The sequence below is a fragment of the Mauremys mutica genome, chromosome 1 (genome assembly GCF_020497125.1).
Source record: "Mauremys mutica isolate MM-2020 ecotype Southern chromosome 1, ASM2049712v1, whole genome shotgun sequence".
NCBI classification, from domain to species: domain Eukaryota; kingdom Metazoa; phylum Chordata; order Testudines; family Geoemydidae; genus Mauremys; species Mauremys mutica.
Window position 1 is genome coordinate 232,509,284 of NC_059072.1, and position 21,891 is coordinate 232,531,174.

Genomic DNA, 21,891 nt, shown 5'->3' on the forward strand with positions numbered 1-21,891 from the left:
CAAATGTGAAGGTGGCGCCTGTGGGGGCAAATGTGCTTGACTGAATGGGAGATGCTAGGATGCAGCCAGGGTCTGCTTGCAGGAGGCTCCTCAATTCCCTAACAATCCTTCCCCCTCCCACTCCCACAATAAAACCTGTTCTATACTTTCCTGCTACACCCAGCAACCCTTCAAGATTCTCTCCCAGGCACCTTCCCAACAATACTTCCTTATCCCTCAGCTCCTCCATTACCCTGAGTCCCCCAAGCGTTTGCACTGCTTCTAAGGGATACAGGAAATAAGTTTCTGAATTGCAGTTTAAATGAATTATTACTCACAGTTCTGTGTTAATATACCTAGTAAGGAATCTATTTGTCAAAAAAAATGTACTGAATCTTTTTTGTCTGTATTTTTACAGACATACTTGCTGACAGGTATTTTGAAATAAATTAGCAAAATAATTGAAACTGGCATGATTATATTGTATTATTTTGACAAATAAAATATGCAGAATTTTGCAGAAATTTAAAATATTCTGCACAGAATTTTTAATTTGTTGGTGCAGAATTTCCCTAGAAATAATGTTCAAATCATAGAAGATGGTTAGCATTTTAATATTCCAACTTTTTTTTAAAGCCCACCTTCACTACTTAGAAATATGCATAACTCAGAGTAATATAGGCTATAAATACACATTTAAAAAAAAAAAAAGTCTTCTTCCCTCACATAAAAGTGAACATTTGTATATGAGTGCCTGACTGGCTAATTGGATTTCACCCTTGGAGAACAGCAGCTCAAATATAACCTTAATTTCTGAAATAAAATAATTTGGTACACATCAACTCAGGCCGTCGCGGACATAAATCTACAACATAAATGACCACACAGAAATTGGCACAAATGAAGCTCAGTGCTCAGAAGCACAGTGTTAGCACAGAAACTTGCAGAATGCAATATATCCTAGCTTGAGGTCACTGGGAGGAAAATACAGAAAGACTTATACTACAAGAACCTGCACTGTGCTCAGCAACTATGCAACATTCAATGCCAGTTGCCTTAGTTCTTTTATTTTTATATATATATATAAAATAAAATCTTATAGTAATTAATGATATTGTGATTTTTATCATTTTTTAAATTATTACATATTTTAAATTACAACTTGCATTCCAAGCAGCCTCTCACAGTGGATTTTTTCCCCTCAGAAATAAAACATTACTTCAGAATGAGAAAAAAAGAGTAACAATTCAACAGGTCAGTTATTTTTATGATCCTCTAGTGCTTCCTGCATTTTGCGGAAGGTACACCCAAACTTAAAAAAAATTAACATAAGCAGGTTACATTGTAGCATTATTCCAATGGTATTACAGTGGCATAAAACAGAAGCAGCACAGTGATGAAAGGCTCATTGTGCTTAAAAAACAATGGAAGAGAACTGCTTTCCACTGACTACCAGGTCTATAATATTTTTTAGCCAAAGTGTCTTATTTGTCTCTAACAGCATGAACTGCAAGTTGTTCTGTATTTGTAAACCCTTGTACCTGCCTAGGACAAATTACAGGATTAAGGCAAAAAACAGACTGCAGGACTGGAAATTTACCGCCTAGTATTATCAGATCAGCAAATCATTTCATATTATTTAATTTGACAACTGTTACAAAATACATAAAAAGTGATAAACATCACTTATAATTGTATACAAATGAAGAAAAACATTCCCATTTTTCCTGAATGTCACTGGAAATGGTCATTATATTAAATTAACAGGTCAGGAATATTCTGCTCTGACTTCTGAAACTTCACTAGAATGATTTTGATTCACACAGTTTTATAGGATCTTGAGCCTTTTGTTATATGGCTTGTGTTATAGGATCTTGAGCCTTATATGGCATACTGCATCAATTCAGAGATCACGGAGACAACAGGCCATACAACCCCTTTACATTTTCTTAAGTGTCAGTGATGATCAGCGAAACAGGAAAGAACGTCACCCATACACTGGAATTTGAGAGATGCATTAAACATGCTCAGTGTATCCTCTGATATCTCACATAAGCCAAATACCTAGGAAAGAGATGAGTACAGGTAAGCATGAAATACTGAAATCTCTATTATGCAGCTCCTTCTGTGCCACAAATAACCAATCTGAATAGGATAGCCCCTATGTCTGCATACACCAAGAGGGTAGAATCTCTTCAGGACAGCAGCTGTATGTTGAATTTGGGCTGGACTGAATTGTAAAACCCATAACAAAACAATCATGTACTTTAGCAAAATAAGAAAGAACAGTAGTTCATAGTCTCAATCTTGAGACTCTGTATACCTAAAATTATGATTTAACTAACAAAAAATATTAGAATACTCCACCCTCTGACTTTTTCTTTACTATCACCAAGTAAGCCTTTGAGCAAAAATAGTAATATATTGTATTTTCCTATTTTCTTCACAATCAAATTCAGAAAAGAAGGCAAGGCTTAGAAAAATGTGTTTTTATTCCATTACGCCTTAAAAACTACTCTCTACTCATAACTCTCCCATGTAAACAATATATCTGGCAGCAAAGGAACTCCTGAAATACATCATGAAAACTAGAACTAATCTTCCAAGCAGCCACCACTGTTTAAATGGCAGCTCTGATCCACAAGCAGAATCAGGGTGTCTGCCAAGTACTATGCTACTTGACCAAAAGGACTGAAACACTTGCTCTAAAATCCATACCCAGGTTAAAGATCAACTACAAAGCAAAAAGTTTGCTGTTGTTTCTATATTTACTGCTTCTACATAACTTTCTTAAATTTTTATCTCATGCGTCTTTATTTCCCTGTCTTTCTGTGTGGTTGTGTGTATTTAAAAGTGTTTATGGATACAACAAAGTATAGAATTGTAATAAGTCTTCTGGCTTGTTACTGGACACTGTTATCTTTCCCCAGTTCAACATCCAATCAGCAGAAGGCTCCATAATCCCTCCAATTCAGGAAAAGAAAGTCACATTCTGAGACTCCCCACAAAACAGGATAGGCAGAAAGCCAAAATCAGAGAGACAGTGTACATAAGAACGGCCATACTGGGTCAGAGCAAAGATCCATCTAGCCCAGTATCCTGTCCTCCAACAGTGGCCAACGCCAGGTGCCCCAGAGGGAATGAACAGAACAGGTAATCATCAAGTGATCCATCCCCTGTCACTCATTCCCAGCTTCTGGCAAACAGACTATGGACACCATCCTTGTCCATCCTGGCTAATAGCCATTGATGGACCTATCCTCCATGAACTTATCTAGTTCTTTTTTGAATCCTGTTATAGACTTGACCTTCACAACATCCTCTGGCAAGGAGCTCCACATGATGACTGTGCATTGTGTGAGCTGTGCGACTGTGCATCCCAGTGGAGCCTGGGAGCTGACTGCAGAGGGAAGGCTTGATCTGGGACTAGGAAGCTGAGAGCCAGGCAGACTCATCATATTGCTGACAGAAGGCCAGCAAGAAACAATACAGGACAGCATGCTGCAGGCAGAACAATGGTGTGGAGGAGTTGAGATTCTTACTTCTACACATCTGTCCAGGACTGTCATTAGGTAATAGGTTAGGAACTCTTGGTTTGATCTTTTCTGTTATAACAAAAGCAATTGTATCTATGGTGTTTGCACCTCTATTTTGCCAGCACTAGTAAAACATTCTTGTGTTACTCAGAATTTGTGAATGTTTCTGGGAGCCTCCCAAGCACTACTGTCTGAAGAGCCAAAGGCTGTGTCTACACTGGCAAGTGAACAACAAAACTTTTGTCATTCAGAGGTGTTAAGAAAAAACACATCCTGAAGACAAAAGTTTTGTTGAGGAAAAGCACTGGTGCATACAGCGCTTTGTTGGCAGGACAAAGCTACCGCTGCTTGTTGAGGGTGTAAGTTTTTTTTGTTGATGGGAGAGCTCTCTCCTGCCGACAAACAGTAGCTATAATATGCGACTTTAGTGAAACTGCTTTAGCGGAACAGCTGTGTCGTTAAAAGCTGCGTAGTGTAGATAAAGTCTAAAACAGTGAGTGCCTATGTTTACAGTCAAGCTCATGGTACCTAGAAAAGGCTACCAAATATCGAGAGGAGAGGTATACCACAACAATCATAGCAGGGTTGGTTACAGTACTATTCTTATAAATACTTTTTTGTGCAATTTCATTGTAAAGGCAAAAAATTGCTAGTTGGCCAAATGCTAAATACTAGCTATGAGTCCAATAATGAAAAATTATGTAGCAGGCCCCAATCAAAAGGCCAGACTGATACACTATGAAATTTTGAATAGGGGGTTGGAATCTGAACTTGTCAGCTCAGATGCATCACTAAAAAACTAACGTGTGCAAAATCTTGTAAATGTTGGCTGTGCTTTAAGTCAAATCATATTTATAGCAATTCTTTAGAGAAAGGCAAAAATCTATTTAAGATACAAATAGATTAAAAACTTTTGTTACTGTAAAGATTCAATATTAATACATTATTCAAAATAGTAGGCTAAACTATATTATACTTACACACACTTGCATATTCACATGCAAGTAAGCAAAAGTCACAAACTAAACAAACAGGCAAATATATATAGCTCTGTTATTCATGGCAGTTCATGAAACTGGGAACTGGTCCATTTACAGTGTTGTTCCAGCAGCTCTGCGGATTTGCCTTCCCCGGGATTGGTTTCTCAAAGGATAATTCATTAACACCTTATTTTCTATTGTGAAAGTATCAGCATTCTTTATGAGCTGTTCTATTTGAGAACATACCATGAAAAGTGGTGGAGACCTAACTGCCTTGTCTGGACACAAGGATGAGATGGGTATTTAAGGGGTAGCCTCTTTATCCGCCCTAGCATCCTATTCCTCAGATATCTCCTGTGGGGGGAGCTAGGTGGGGAGGAAAGGACTGAACAACTCTAATCTCTCTCTGACACAGTACCAGTGATTTGGAGAATTGCTGTCAGTAAACAGCCCAGGGATCCCAGTGTGGCCATTGGGGACTCCTATACAGGCGTAGGGATGGCATACAGAATTGGTTCTACCACTCTAGGTGACTGCTGTGATCTTCCCTATGACTGTCAAAGAATGGGTTTCTGACAGGATATGTAGGGAAACCCTGGACTGAAATAGAAGTGACCAACTGGATTCTCCTCAACAGTGTCCAATGGAGGAACTCCCATAGAAAAAAAACAGAGAGGCCTGTGGTAGTGGGGGACAATAGCAGTCTGAGGATTGAGATCTTAGTACCAAAAGATGTTCAGTACTCATGAGGAGTGGGGATTCTAGCTCATCTGTTATGGACAGACCCCTCATATATCTAAACTCTTGCAGTACAGAGTAGAGAACTGGCACTGACACAGTAGCCAAAGTTGATGGTACTAACAATGGTGGTTATGCTCACCCTCTTTGTTCCTGGTAGAGGGTACTGAAGCCCTGTCAGAGAGTCATGTGTCTCCTGCAATCTTGGGGACTTTCCCACTCCGCCAGTACCAGAGAAGGAGTCCTTCGACTCAAGAGTACCTTGTGAAGTTAGTACATGGGGCCAGAGACTTGGCCACTGAATCATAGAATATCAGGGTTGGAAGGGACCTCAGGAGGTCATCTAGTCCAAAGCAGGACCAATCCCCAGACAGATTTCACACCAGTTCCCTAAATGGCTCCCTTAAGGATTGAACTCATAACCCTGGGTTTAGCAGGCCAATGCTCAAACCACTGAGCTATCCCTCCCCCCACTTGAAGCTTCTGAGATCATAGATCTTGCATGGGTTTTGGGCTTGGGCTTTTTTGCAGCAGGTCCCTTCAGTCGACAGTCCATACACCTCTTTTTGGGAACTCTCCAATGACACCACCACCACCCGGCCTCCTTTTTAGGGAAGGCTGCACTATGTGGAAGAGCCGCTGGATCTGTCTGGAGAGAAGATGTATGTGTGGGGGTCTCCTGATCTGACTCAGATACTGGTCAAAGTGAGCACTCCATCATTAACAGTCTGAGCTGAATCCCCCTGTTCTTCCTCACCCCTGATTTAAGGGATAGGCAGAAACTGCAATTCTGGGAGACACAAGACTCTCCCAAACAACGGACACACTTAGAGTGGCCATCACTCACAGGTATAGCCTGTCAGGAGAGGCAGTGTTTGAAGCCTGATGAGCCAGGCATGCCACGCCAGGAAGAAATGGCTCCCCAAGGAAAAAGAGAGAAGAAAAAACAAACATACAAAAAAAAAAAAAACCTTAGCCTCTCAGTACTAACACTTACTAAGTAACGATAACTATTACTGACAACTAACTATACCAGGGGTCGGAACCTCTGACACGCGGCTCGCCAGTGTAAGCACCCTGGCAGGCCGGGCCAGTTTGTTTTCCTGCCACACCTGCAGGTTCGGCCGATCGTGGCTCCCACTGGTTCGCTACTCCAGGCCAATGGGGGCTGCGGGAAGCCGCGGCCAGCACATCCCTTGGCCCGCGCCACTTCCTGCAGCTCCCATTGGCCTGGGACAGCGAACCGTGGCCAGTGGGAGCCGCAATCGACCGAACCTGCAGACGCAAACTGGCCCAGCCCACCAGAGTGCTTACCCTGGCGAGCCGCATGCCAGAGGTTGCCAACCCCTGAACTACACTAATAAAACTTAACTATCAGAAAAACACGAAATAGCTGAGGCATGTTCAAGGCAGACATGCTAGGGTTCTCTCTCTCTCAGGCTGAGATAATGGAGAAGGAACTGAGGACAGTTCACCCCATACCCTCGGCGTCCAGCATAAGAAGGCATAAGGCCGAACAGGCACTGCCAGCAGAAACATCTACAATGAAGAGCTTGAGAGCCGCATGCACACCTGAAGTGGAATATCCTTGGGATCACTACTCAAAGAACAACTAGATTTTTTTTTCTTCTCCTCTTTAAGTTCATCAGCATTCCTCCTACAGGCAGCCAGATCAAGAAGTTGTGCTTTAGCTCCATATACCAGAAAAATGGAAAAGGACAAGGATAATGAGGTTTTTGATCAGCATTCTTTCATAAATGATGCTGTGAAATACTTTTGTGAAAGGATTTTATAACAAGGGTCAAAATCACTTTGGCCATTTGTCAACTGATAAAATTGAAATAACCCATGAAAAGAGACTGGACTGACTGACTGCGCATGAGAAGGTGAAGATGTACAGTGCTTTTGACTAGAGGCTTGCACTAGAGATATACAGCTATAACCTGCTGTGGTCTACAACTGGTATCAATCTAAGAAATGCCTTTTCTATGCTGGAAGAATACATCATGTTAGAAAAACTAACACACAGTAACAGGATGTTAAACAGGATTTAGCATCTAGTGTAATAATCTGGGACAAGTCATGTTTAAAAATGTAATAGCTAGTTGTGGCTAGCTCTTAAAGTCTCCCTGGAGATGAAGTCAAAGAAGATTAGAAACAGACCTCAGTCATTTTTAAATACACAGGGGTTCTCCCATCAGCATAGGTAATCCACCTCCCCAAGGTGGACGGAAGAATTCTTCTGTTGACCTAGTGCTGTCTACACTGGGGGTTAGGTCAACTTAACTATGTCACTCAGGGGTGTGGATTTTTCACATCACTGAGCAGTGCTGTGATCTAACTTTTTAGTGTAGACCAGGCCTAAGAAAAAAAATTCAGGGGCTTAGGGCCCTTCTACACAGCTAGTCACTGTGCAGCAAACCACAGTGTGAATCTACAACATACCAGTTTGCCACAGAAACTTCTGGTGTGGATACTGCTACAGCACCCTGGAAGTCCCAGAGTGTAGTTTGGCACAGTATGCTTTCAGGTATTAATAAGCCAAAGCACAGGCCGGGAATTTCAATGCGCTATAGCAGTATCCATTCCAGAAGTTGCTGCAGCAAGCTGGTGTGCTGTAGATTAACATCCCAGCTGCTACACAGTAACTTGCCCTCAATATTTTCTTGATAAAGCCCTGTTCTTGCAGAAAACTTATGACTGGGAGTATTCACATTCACAATAAGACTATTTCCAATAGTAAGTGCTACTTCCAGTCATAAGTGTTCACCCTAAGACTTCCCGGTAAAGAACTACTTGACCTTGAACCTTATCCAGTCTGAGTCTTATGGAAGAGAAAACTTATTTTAAAAAAGTTACAGAACCAAGTTATAAAGGGTTATAAAATGAAATCAAGGAGCTAACAATGGGAGGAAAAAGTAAATTAATTTAAACTAAGCAGAAAACAACAATGGTTGAAAAATGTATGCTCAGGAGGACATTCTTTTCAAATTTCATCACAGAGTGATTTGTAAGTGGTGCCAAAAATACATGCATGCCAGGGCTTCACACTCATCCTCATTAAAAACAAATTTAGCGTGAAAAATGTAAAATAAAAAACGGAAAACAAATACACCGCACCCAGACCATTCTCTGCTTAAAAGTAATATTAAAATCTCAAGCTAGGATTGTCTAACTCATCTCTTAGAGCCTCTGATCTCAGACCAAGGGTAGTCAATAGGCAGACCGTGGGCCAAATCTGGACCACCAGATGCTTTTGAACAAAACCTGAACACTTTTTATTTACTTATTATCCTCATTATTATTGTTATTATTTTCTCTGAAGTCTGGACCTTAACTATACCTTGACCAAGAAATTTGGACCTTGACAAAAAATAATCGACTACCCTTATCATAAAGCCTCAGAGATTTCATTCTTATTCTCTTTTGAAAGCCATTATGTGAGCCAAGCTTTCTAGCTAATATATTTATACAGATTACTTGAAATATCACTTACTGCTGTACTTCAAAAACAAGGGTACAAACCCATTATACCCTCAATATGCAGAACAGGTTCCTCTCACAGTAAGTTCATAAATGTAATAGTCTCTCATGGAAATTACAATAAGTAAAAGTAATGTTAAAAAGTGATACATAATTTGTTTTAGAACTCAATAGTCATCTAGATATTTTAGACCAGAAGAAGAAAAACTTCAACATATTTTCTGCAGCATGGGCATATTTTCTTTTCCATATCACCACAGTCTTTCCTCTGACCTCAAAGGGGCATGAAACTGCCCAATTTGTGTTTATCCCTTTAAGGTATGTCAATTTTTACTTCAAAGTAGTTGATATTACTTGCAAATTATGTTTTATTTTATTTATTTAATCTCTAGGTACACTACAAAATACATACAAATATTATTATAAAGCTTAATAAAACAGGTCTCCCAGATGTGGGCTACCCCTGCAAATCTTAAAAGATACAACAAGGACCTCTCACAAACCCTAAACAGCTTTCCCCATCATATCAGCCAGCATTCTCTTCCACTCATCCTTCTAGTTCTCAGAAAACTTAGTGCTTGTTTTTCAGTTCTTCAATACCTCCCAATAAATGTGTGTAGTCCCTATACATATATGCCTATAAAGCTCCTACATGCTCCTAAATGCCAAACATGCATGTAACCATGCTGCATATACAGTGATTACTACTTTAGGTTTAGTTATCAAGCTTAATAGTCATCATATATTTTTCAGAGGTAACAATAATGGTACCAAACCTTATAATCTTAAATGCTGCAAGTAGTTTCACAATACTTTCTATTTAAATTTAAAGAAAGCTATTGCAATTTACTCCTTTAGAGAAAGTAATAAAATAGTTGCTCATAACTTCACTCTTATGCAGAGTATAGTCATAGAATTAAATATGTTCTGTGAAAATGTTCCATTCAGGAATGCTGACCAAACAAGGCATTTTTAATGAACAAAGACCAGTGGGAAAATAGGAACTTGCTTTAGGTAACAGAAATGCTGAAATGGAACCTGCATAACTATGGTATATTAAAGAAATAGATCTATTAGAAAAAATGCATAAATACAAATAGTTATACAGTGATGAAGCCCTTTAACATGAGTAAAACAGTACTAACAGAAGTTATAAAATGTATTAAGAGTATAAAATTTCAGTGAACTCAAAAAGCAAAAGAAAAACAATCAGCTAAAACAACAGAGCTATTTAACATTTGCTTTGCACCACAGCCAACTCTATCTGATAAAATAGCAGAGTGCTCTTAAAATAAAATAATTGTGGAAGGATTAGAGCAGGGGTCGGCAACCTTTCAGAAGTGGTGTGCCGAGTCTTCGTTTATTCACTCCAATTTAAAGTTTTGCGTGCCAGTAATACATTTGAACGTTTTTAGAAGGCCTCTTTCTATAAGTCTATAACATATAACTAAACTATTGTTGTATGTCAAGTAAATAAGGTTTTTAAAATGTTTAAGAAGCTTCATTTAAAATTAAATTAAAATGCAGAGCCCCCCGAACCGGTGGCCTGGACCCAGGCAGCGTGAGTACCACTGAAAATCAGCTCATGTGCCGCCTTCGGCATGCGTGCCATAGATGGCCTACCCCTGGATTAGACACCTAAAAATAATAAAGTGAGTTTGCAAAAAACCATTTAACAAGTTTCCAAAAAACAGTGCAAATTTTAAATATAGTATCTCTTGTTGCTCCAGGAATTTACAACAGGACCACCGTATAAACTGAAGACACACTGTGATCTTGACTGCAAAATTACATGATACTGCACATCTACAAGTAATGAACACCAGAACCCAGCAGCTAGAGAACAGAAGGCAACTGCTGCTGGTGAAAAAATCAGTTCACCACAGGACAAGAGACAAATCCTGTCACTTCTATCAATGAAGTGGGAATTTACACAGGTAACATACTAATTGAAGCTCTGTTCATCAAATCCTTCAACACTAGATAAGGGTCCTCCTCCTCCTCCTCCTCCTTCCCTCAAAAAACAAATACGATTAAGAAAGTTAAAAATAGATATTTCCGTTTCCTAAGATTATTTCCCTTTAATTCCAATGCTCTGAGAAAGTTTATCTGGTTTGTCAACTTCCCATGTTTGTGTTTGAAAAAGGGGCGTGTTACAGCCATACTTCCATGGATAACTAAATAAACTGATTTTATATGCTTTGTATTATTATTAATAAATGGCATCTTATTAGCATTTCTCTCCAAGTTCTGCAGCTCTCTTAGAAGGTCTGGCATAGGGGCAATTTTAATTACAAAATCACCTCTTCACCTGCACCCGCCAAAAATCTGTTAGGTGTTCTTCAACACTGGCTTATTTTTGTACATGTAAGCATTCCTTTGTAAGCATACGGGGAAAGCATATGTGAAGGTCATTTCCACTACTGATACACAGACTTTGATTCCCTGTGATGTCGAAGCAGCACTCGGAGCAGAATGGGGGGTTGTGGAAAGCCAGTTGCAGCTCTCTCACTCTCAACCACGCAGTCCTGGAGTAAGTTAGAGCCAAGGTGGGGGGGGGGTGGAATGGTACATCGGCACAAAAAGGGAGGAGTGGCAGGAGCAAGAGATGGGTAAGAGCAAAGGGAGGGCACAGGGTGAGGATAGGACAGAGGGGGAGAGAAAGCCTTGGGGAAGGGGGACAGGACAGAGGCATAGGCACTAGAGAACACTGCCCTACAAAACCTGGAATTGAACCCGAGTCCTCAGTCTCCACATTCCTCAGCTCTCAGCAAATAATTCTGAAACCCACTGAAAACTTGTCTCTCTTCCCCCTTTCAAGCGACTGACACACAGAGAATAACAGCTTGCTACTGCCATCATTTATTCCACTAACTCAAGTGGTAGAGGTCTGTGCTCTAGGTCTAAAGATCCAGATCCTGCTGTGGCATGGGTTCTGTGGAAAAAGTGTATGTGATCATGTAATTAAAGACTACATCTCCCACTTCACCCCTTGGTCGGGACAAGATCTACATTTTAATATGGCATAAGAAATAAGAAAATTATAGTAAAAGATGTCAGGCCCATATTTAAGGGTTGTTGTTTTTGTTTCCTTAACTTTCTTATGCCTGCTTAAAAAAAATGGCAGTCATCAATCTAGTATATGTCAGTAGTATTATAACCCCCAGTTAGTGTGTAGGCTTAATAGGGAAAGCAGGGGGAGGAAGGAAACAAACTTCAGTTTCCAAGGAGGCTGGTACTTACAAACAAAACAGCCAAACACATAGATTGGACAGATTTATTCTGAAAGTCAGAGTGGCTAAGTACAGGAGACTGGGGTCTGCCATGTTAGAGAGCTCAGTTCAATATCCAGCTCTGCTAGAAGTGACCCGATTTTTTTTTCAGTTGTACAGTGTAGATAATATGATTGCCTGACTCAGAGGGAGGGACACAAAGCCTTGCTCAATAACTATTCTGTGCACTTCACAACCCTTAACAGTCAATAGAAGACTCAAGAGTTGAACTCATTTCTCCTTGCTATCAGTTCAGTGCACCTTCTACTAGGCTACAAAATATTTTCTGTGGGTCTGGGCTTGTCTACACCATGGGCCAGATCGACAGGCAGTGATCGATCCAGTGGGGGTTGATTTATCGTGTCTACTATAGATGTGATAAATCGACCACCGATCACTATAGCGTCAACTCCGGTACTCCACCTCAACGAGGAGCGCAAGGGGAATTGATGGGAGAATGTCTCCCATCGACACACCGCAGTGAAGACATCGTGATAAGTAGATCTAAGTACGTCAACTTCAGCTACATTATTCATGTAGCTGAAGTTGCGTAACTTAGATAGATATCTCACACACACACACACACACACACACCCCATAGTGTACACCAGCCCTCTCTGTCTCTCACTGCAATTTTGACCATCTTAGAGTTAAGCAAGATAGGTGAGCCAGTCTCAAGGACTGTCCAGCAAAATTTGAGACAAGAGGCAGTCGTAGGTCAACAGTTCCTGATTACTTAAAATCCAGTTAAGTCAAGCTCCCAGCAGTTCATGAGAAGAAATCTGCAGGCATAAAAGCTTAGAGCAGAGCGTTGTTCTCTCAGATGAATGCAGAGTAAACTGGAGTCAATGTGCAATGCTGCAGCAGTCCAGCAAAAGGAGTCTGAATTCAAAGGAGAAATGAAGGCGGGGTGGGGGGAGTAATCTTCCTCCACTGTGGTGGAATAAGCAGGAGGGGAAAGGGTGTAAAGGGCATGCCAGAAAGATCCAAGGGTAATGGTCTCATGTTCTCTCCACAGGTACTAATGCGGAGAGTGGACTAGATGATACAGCTCAGGGAAGGGAGCAGAAGGAAACTCCACCGATTGAAGGCATGAGATGCACTGTCCTAGGGATGGGGGTTCCCAACCACCACTCCCAAGAGGGGGTGGCGAGTGGTGGTGGTCGGGGACTCGCTCCTGAGGGGGACTGAGTCATCTATCTGCCATCCTGACTGGGAAAACCGAGAAGTGTGCTGCTTGCCAGGAGCTAGGATTCACGACGTGACAGAGAGACTGCCGAGCCTCATCAATCCCTCGGATCGCTACCCCTTCCTGCTTCTCCACGTGGGCACCAATGATACTGCCAAGAATGACCCTGAGCGGATCACTGCAGACTACATGGCTCTGGGAAGAAGAATAAAGGAGTTTGAGCCGCAAGTGGTGTTCTCGTCCATTCTCCTTGTGGAAGGAAAAGACCATCAAATCGTGGAAGTCAACGATTGGCTACGCAGGTGGTGTCAGAGAGAAGGCTTTGGATTCTTTGACCATCGGATGGTGTTCCAAAAAGAAGGATTGCTAGAAAGAGATGGGCTCCACCTAACAAAGAGAGGAAGAGCATCTCTGCAAGCAGGCTGGCTAACCTTGTGAGGAGGACTTTAAACTAGGTTCACCGGGGAAAGGAGACCAAAGCCCTGAGGTAAGTGGGGAAGTGGGATACCAGGAGGAAGCACGAGCAGGAGCACGCAAGAGGGGAGGACTCCTGTCTCAGACTGAGAAAGCAGGACGATCAGCGAGTTATCTTAAGTGCTTATACACAAATGCAAGAAGCCTGAGAAACAAGCAGAGAGAACTGGAAGTCTTGGCAGTCAAGGAATTATGATATGATTGGAATAACAGAGACTTGGTGGGATAACTCATGACTGGAGTACTGTCATGGATGGATATAAACTGTTCAGGAAGGACAGGCAGGGCAGAAAAGTTGGGGGAGTTGCATTATATGTAAGAGAGCACCATGATTGCTCAGAGCACCAGTATGAAACTGCAGGAAAAAACTGAGACTCTCTGGATTAAGTTTAGACGTGTGAGTAACAGAAGTTACTAGATCACAAACCTGGTTCTCATGGGGGACTTCAATCACCCCAATATCTGCTGGTAGAGCAGTACAGACAATCCAGGAAGTTTTTGGAAAGTGAAGGGGACAATTTTCAAGTGCTGGAGGAACCAACTAGGGGCAGAGCTCTTCTTGACCTGCTGTTCACAAACAGGGAAGAATTAGTGGTGGAAGCAAAAGTCGATGGGAACCTGGGAGGCAGCAACCAGGAGATGGTCGAGTTCAGGATCCTGACAAAACGAAGAAAGGAGAACAGCAAAATACGGACCCTGAACTTCAGAAAAGCAGATGTTGACTTCCTCAGGGAACTGATGGGCAGGATCCCCTGAGAGAATAACATGAGGAGGAAAAAGAGTCCGGGGAGCTGGCTGTATTTTAAAGAATCCTTATTGAGGTTGCAGGAACAAACCATCCTGATGTGTAGAAAGAATAGTAAATATGGCAGGTGACCAGCTTGGCTTAACAGTGAAATCCTTGCTGATCTTAAACACAAAAAAGAAGCTTACAAGAAGTGGAAGCTTGGACAAATGACCAGGGAGGAGTATAAAAATATTGCTCAGGCATGCAGGAATGAAATCAGGAAGGCCAAATCACACTTGGAGTTGCAGCTAGCAAGGGATGTTAAGAGTAACAAGAAGGGTTTCTTCAGGTATGTTAGACCACCTTTTTGTTGCAAGGAAAGTGTGGGGCCCTTACTGAATGGTGACAGAGGATGAGGAAAAAGCTAATGTATTCAATGCTTTTTTTGCCTCTGTCTTCATGAACAAGGTCAACTCCCAGATTACTGCACTAGGCAGAAGAGTATCGGAAGGAGGTCACCAGCCCTCTATGGAGAAAGAAGTGGTTCAGGACTATTTAGAAAAGCTGGACGAGCACAAGTCGATGGGGCCGGACGCACTGCATCCGAGGGTGGTAAAGGAGTTGGCAGATGTTATTGCAGAGCCATTGGCCATTATCTTTGACAATCACGGGGTGATCCCGAATGACTGGAAAAAGGCTAATGTAGTGCCCATCTTTAATAAAGGGAAGGAGGAGGATCCGGAGAACTACAGACCAGTCAGCCTTACCTCAGTCCCTGGAAAAATCATGGAGCAGGTCCTCAAGGAATCAATTTTGAAGCACTTAGAGGAGAGGAAAGTGATTAGGAACAGTCAGCATGGATTCACCAAGGGCAAGTCATGCCTGACTAACCTAACTGCCTTCTATGACGAGATAACTGGCTCTGTGGATGAGGGGAAAAGCAGTGGACGTATTATTCCTTGACTTTAGCAAAGCTTTTGATATGGTCTCCCACAGTATTCTTGCCGACAAGTCAAAGAAGTATGCATTAGATGAATGGACTATAAGGTGGATAGAAAGCTGGCTAGATCATCGGGCTCAACGGGTAGTGATCAATGGCTCCATGTCTAGTTGGTAGCCGGTATCAAGCAGAGTGCCCCAAGGGTTGGTTCTGGGGCCGGTTTTGTTCAATATCTTCATTAATGATCTGGAGGATGGCATGGATTGCACCCTCAGCCAGTTTGCAGATGACACAACTGGGAAGAGTGGTAGATACGCTGGAGGATAGTAATAGGATACAGAGGGACCTAGACAAATTAGAGGATTGTGTGAAAAGATATCTGATGAGGCTCAACAAGGACAAGTGCAGAGTCCTGCACTTAGAACGGAAGAATCCCATTCACTGCTACAGACTAGGGACCAGGTAGCTAGGCAGCAGTTCCGCAGAAAAGGATGTAGGTGTTACAATGGACAAGAAGCTAGATATGAGTCAACACTGTGTCCTTGTTGCCAAGAAAGCTAACGACATTTTGGGCTGTATAAGTAGGAGCATTGCCAGCAGATCGAGGGATGTGATCATTCCCCTCTATTCGACATTGGTGAGGCCTCATCTGGAGTACTGTGTCCAGTTTTGGGCCCCACACTACAAAAAGGATGTGGAAAAATTGGAAAGAGTCCAGCGGAGGGCAACAAAAATGATGAGAGGGCTGGAGCACATGACTTATGAGGAGAGGCTGAGGGGACTGGGATTGTTTAGTCTGCAGAAGAGACAAATGAGGGGGTATTTGATAGCTGCTTTCAACTACCTGAAAGGGGGTTCCAAAGAGGATGGATCTAGACTGTTCTCAATGGTAGCACATGACAGAACAAGGAATAATGGTCTTAAGTTGCAGTGGGGGAGGTTTAGGTTGGATATTAGGAAAAACTTTTTCACTAAGAGGGTGGTGAAGCACTGGAATGGGTTACCTAGGCAGGTGGTGGAATCTCCTTCCTTAGAGCTTTTTAAGGTCAGGCTTGAGAAAGCCTTGGCTGAGATGATTTAGTTGGGGATTGGTCTTGCTTTGAGCGGGGGGTTGGACTAGATGACCTCCTGAGGTCCCTTTCCAACCCTGATATCTTATGATTCTAATGGGGTTATGATTCTTGCCTACCTACTGTCCCTGTACACTGCTTGAGTTCTGTTATTTTTATAAACATTGAGATATCTATTAAATACATTTTGAAGCCTCCCACACAGTCTAGTTGAAAGGGTAGCTCTCAGTCTTCCCCCTGTGCTCACTCCACAACCTAATGATTGTCTGAGGGGCAGAGGGTTTCTCTGTTATGCTGACCCTTCCCCACCACCGTGCTACTGCCAAAATAGGTGGCTCTTCTCTACTATCCCCTTTCCCCCCCTCCTTTTTCAGGTCCTGTTTTCCCATAAGCACAAATTGCCCACATAGGCTGCTGCTTATAGCCTTCCCAGGTACCTGCAGATTTAATCCACAGGATTCTTGTTCACAGGGTTTTAAATAGCATTACTGAAATTCACCAGCATTTTATTAAATTTCCCTTTGGCACTGCTTCAGATAGCTGAAGTAGTAACACAGGCACTGGAGCCATGTCTGCAGACTCAAGAAGACAGCAGTGCATTGGTACCTGTGTGTGTACCCAGCTCACGATGGTATTTGAAAGTCTGATCCTGCATCATTAAGGTGCATGAGAGTTCTCCAAAAGACTGCCACTGAGTTAAATGAGAGCTGAACTGGACCACTACTGACAAACCAAATCATCATATAAGCCTGTGTGTGCTTTAGTTTCTTCCCCAAGAGACTTGTTCCCTCCCCCCGCCCCAATCCCAGGTTACCTTTGGAGTCATAGGGATTAGAAACTGGGTAGCTAACAATGCTTAATCACCATTCAATAAAACTGAATATCACTGCATCCAATCCTCCTCCATATGTTGTCTATACAGATTATAAACCCCTTGAGTCAAGGAGCTTGACTTCACACCCATCTGTATACACCAGTGGTCTCCAATCTTTTTACGCACAAAATCACTTTTTTAATTTAAAATCAATCCAGGATCTATTCCGCCCCTTCTCCTAGGCTCTGCTCCTGCTCACTCTCCCCCCTCCACACTTTCACTGGGCTGGGGCAGGGAGTTGGGTGTGGGAGGGGGTGCAGGCTGTGGGCTGGAGCCGAGGGTCGGACTGCAGGAGGGAGCTCCAGGCTGGGGCAGGGGGTTGGAGTGAGGGGTGCAAGCTCTCTGAGGGAGTTCGGGTGCAGACTCAGGGCAGGGGGTTGAGGTGCAGGAGGCGGTACGGGGTCTGGGAGGGAGTTTGTGTGCAGGAGGGGGCTCTGGGCTGGGGGGGGGTGAGGTGTAGGCTCCAGCCGGGAGGCGCTTACTACAGGAGGCTGCTGGTTGGTGGCGTAGAGGAGCTAAGGCAGGCTCCCTGCCTGCCCTGGGCCAACACCACTCCCGGAAGCAGCTGGCATGGCTCTGCAGCCCCTGCAGGGGGGCAGGCAGCTCCGTACGCTACCACTGCCCCAACCCCAATGCCGACTCCACAGCTCTCATTGGCCAGGAACTGCAGCCAATGGGAGCTGTGGGGCAGCGCTTGTGGGAACGGACAGTGCACGGAGACCTGCTGTCCCCAGCCAGCCGCAAGCGCTGCCCCCACAGCTCCGATTGGCCACAGTTCCTGGCCAATGGGAGCTGCCAAGTCAGCGCTGGGGTGGGGGCAGTGGCAGCGTACGGAGCTGCCTGCCCCCCTGCAGGGGCTGCAGAGCCATGCCAGCTGCTTCCGGGAGCGGTGTGGGCCCAGGGCAGGCAGGGAGGCTGCCTTAGACCTGCTGCGCTGCCAGACTTTTAGCGGATGGAGATCGCGATCAACTGGCAGAGGCTCCAAGATCAACCAATCTATCACAACTGGTAGACAACTGGTAGACATTATCAGTGTTCTAGAAACAGTAACTGAAACTTTTTAATGGAAGATGAAATTCTGCAGAAATCAATGGCTTAGTCCGCCCCTCCTCTCTATCCCCACTCATCAGACAAGGCCTCTTTCCAGTGTGGTGCAGATGTCTTAAGCCTTGTATTAAATTATTTTTTATGGGGACTATTAAATGTTCTCTCTCATGTAAGGAGCAATTATATTACACTGATTTTATAGCTATCAGTCGTCACACTCCTGAGTGTAATACTGATCTTCACTCCTTTTTGGCAAGTATACAGCCTAGTAATAACACTTGAATATAGACTAATGTGCAAGCAATTGTGTCACCATCAGTCTGCACAACATGTCACTTCTTGAAGTGGCATCAGTGATACCATGCAGTCTTGAAATGTAAAGAATCATGCAACAGGCCAAGTTCTAATTGACTAAATTGTCTGCATGATTCAAAACTCTACCAAACTCAGAAAAGTAGTACTATTCAACATTTACTGTGGCTCAGAAACTTAAAAAGAATGTCAACAACTGAATTAGGAGCTAGGAAGAGTTTGCAGTGAAAAATCTGCCAAGCAGGGTTAACTTAGAACTCTTAAAAAGGATAAAATATGATTTGTTGTTCACGGTGCCAAAACAATTTTATGCAAAATCATGAGGAATAATATATAGTTTTTAAGTATATGCAATATTTTAAAAAGCTACTGCATATAGTTAAATTAATTTTAGAAGGAGACAATTGTTACACAAATGCCATTCCTGTGCTTGTGTAGAAATTGGTTTCATGTTTATCAGGTCCTTAAGTATTAAAAAGAATAGTAAATAGGAATAAGATTATCTAGCAGAATTTAGCATCTATCAGAATCTTATTCTGAAAAAAATAAAATAGTTCCAGGCATTCTTTACAGCTGCTCTCTCTCTCCCTCTCCCTCCACCCCTCGAGGAGGGGGGCCTCCTCAAAATCCACAACAATGAAAACTCTATCTTTAATAAACTGTATGGCACACTGCACTTCCTACTCAAGCTCACCACATTCTTCCCTTGTCTTGAACATATACTGTTTTAATTTCCGCTAACATCAATGTCCAAAACAAAAAGATCATAAAAATATTCCCAAACACATACACCTTCACCTCAAGATCATTTATACTTTTGCATCTTTTCACATTAATGGCAAATGCAACTACATTCCTTTGCTCTACTTATTCATATGATTTCATACTGCTACAAATTTTGATTGTGTATTAGAAACAAACCATTTGTTTCAACTGTCAGGATACTATTTTACCAATGCAGTCTTCTATTGGTTTTCTTCAGTCTTCTATTGGTTTTCTTTTTTGTTTGTTGTTTGTCAATCAGAAAAATGACTCCAGCTTTCCAAACTCTTTGAAGCTCACTATTACATTAGCGTGATCAGTTCCATGAACTCACATGCTTACAGCACTTCAAAGCTCCTGGCTTTAAAGTTAGTTCAGAAGTGCTTTAATGACTGTTCTCCACTATACAGTGAATTAATTTGCATTCTAGTGGTGTATATTCATTAATGTGTGTTAGAGATTGTTGATACGTTCACTTAACCAGTGCCGGTGTACGAATATACATACACAAAGTACCATATCTCCCACCTTTTAAAAAATTGAAATAAAAAAAGTAGAGCTTCAATTAATTACAGTTAACTCAAGCGATTAACTCAAAACAAATTAACTTATTTAAAAAATTAATCGCAATTAATCCCAGTTTTAATCGCACTGGTAAACAATTATAGAGTACCAATTGAAATTTATTATTATTTGTGGATGTTTTTCTACATTTTCAAGTATATAGATTTCAATTAAAACACAGAATAGAAAGTATACAGCGCTCACTTTATATTTTATATTACAAATATTTTAACTTTAAAAAAGATAAACAAAATAAATAGTATTTTTCAATTCACCTCATACAAGTATTGTAGTGCAATCTCTATAGTGAAAGTGCAACTCACAAAATGTAGAATTTTGTTTACATAACTGCACTCAAAACAATGTAAAACATTAGATCCTACAAGTCCACTCCGTCCTACTTCTTGTTCAGCCAATCGCTAAGACAAACAAATTTGTTTACACTGCTCTGCAACACCAGAACTCCAATAAAGAGAGAATTGCGGTGCAATTTAAATAGAAGGCTAATTCATTTTACATATAACTACCAATAATAAAAACTTTACATAAATTAAATTGAAATCAAGCCGGTGCAGTCAAGAAGCTTACATAGAAAATTCAAATGTTTCCTTTCAGTTCTGGAGACAATATTTGTTAAGTGCAAAACAGTATGCTTAAAGTAAAGTCTCTACCATAAAGTTCTAAATCTGAAGCACAATTTGAAGAGTCACTAATATTGCATATTTCTTACGATTGCTGTTTTAGGCAAGGAAGTGGTCAAGATTTTAACCATGTGTACTAAGAATAAATTTGCATTTAGTGGACTGGGTACTAAAAGCTGGCAAAAGGTAAAAAGTGTATAGAACACAGACATAGATGTGAAAAACAGTAACATTTTCTACGTAACTCCTGCCACACGATTCTTTCAGAATTCTCTGAATAGAACCAAACGTCAAATCCAACCCAGTACTCTGCAATGAACCTCCCACCTTGTCCTAGACATTCACGTGCAAGTTACCCAAATATTTTCCCTTCCAAAACTATTTTCTTTAAAAATACATTAAATATTTCCTTTATAAATCCACAACAAGTCCTATTTATGTGAGTATTTGCTGGGTGGAACAGAGCTAGATGCTGAGCTAGAAATACCGTAACAGCTGAGTATTTTAACTGGTAACACTCTTGTAGTGACATGCCTGTGTGTGGTATCAGCTATGGAATCCATATCTTTAAAAATTTCAAATATCATGGCTTGCAAATTGAATACACTTAGAGTGCATGCGGTATTGTTACATACATATTTACACACACACACACAAATACACGATTATGTGTTAGAAAGTTTATGCCACCAAGAGTTTGCAATAGTCACATTATTCATGGGTGGCAAAACTATGAGCAAGTTAGGTAGGTCAATCCAAAAAAGTGCAGATAAACCATCACATATTTTGTATATGCCATATATGGTATAGAAAAACTACTTTAACAATTTTTTAGATTTTAAAACAAGCTGAAACTGTATTTGTTACCGAGTGCTATAAGGCCTAAATTACCTGAAAATAAATTTATCAGGTAACTTTCCAAATATCTTGGGACCAGAACACATGTAGATATATTAGTAATGTTATGATAACTAAATTGGTTTAAGTATACCAGAATTGCATACATTAAAAGATGCTACACTTATTTTTTCTTTATTTTAAAACAAATATAGGTTAACACGATTAAAGATCAACCTAATGTTTATTCAAGGCAATCACCAGGGGTACAGGAGAGCAAAGCATCTTCTATCAACAATTTTGGCATTTCCTGACACCCGAATGCTTCATTTTACAACTTCAATATAAAAGTTAAAGTAGTTTTATTGCATTTAATATAGTTACAAGGGAAGGCAAGAAAACAATTGCTGGTAACCTGAATTTCATGCCCCGATAGGCAGGTAAAGTACTTTTTAAAAATAGCTGT

The 21,891-nt window shown here is 41.5% G+C and overlaps 1 protein-coding gene and 1 long non-coding RNA gene across 3 annotated transcripts in view; one reads left to right on the plus strand and one right to left on the minus strand.

Annotated features, from left to right (window-relative positions):
- Nucleotides 1-21,891, minus strand: part of WWC3 (WWC family member 3) — a 169,302-nt gene that overhangs the window by 124,276 nt on the left and 23,135 nt on the right. The window lies entirely within an intron of this gene.
- LOC123351790 lies at nt 1,200-3,533 on the plus strand. The gene is made up of 4 exons (XR_006574066.1): nt 1,200-1,233; nt 1,850-2,064; nt 2,910-3,132; nt 3,281-3,533. It is a non-coding gene; the product is annotated as an uncharacterized LOC123351790 (long non-coding RNA).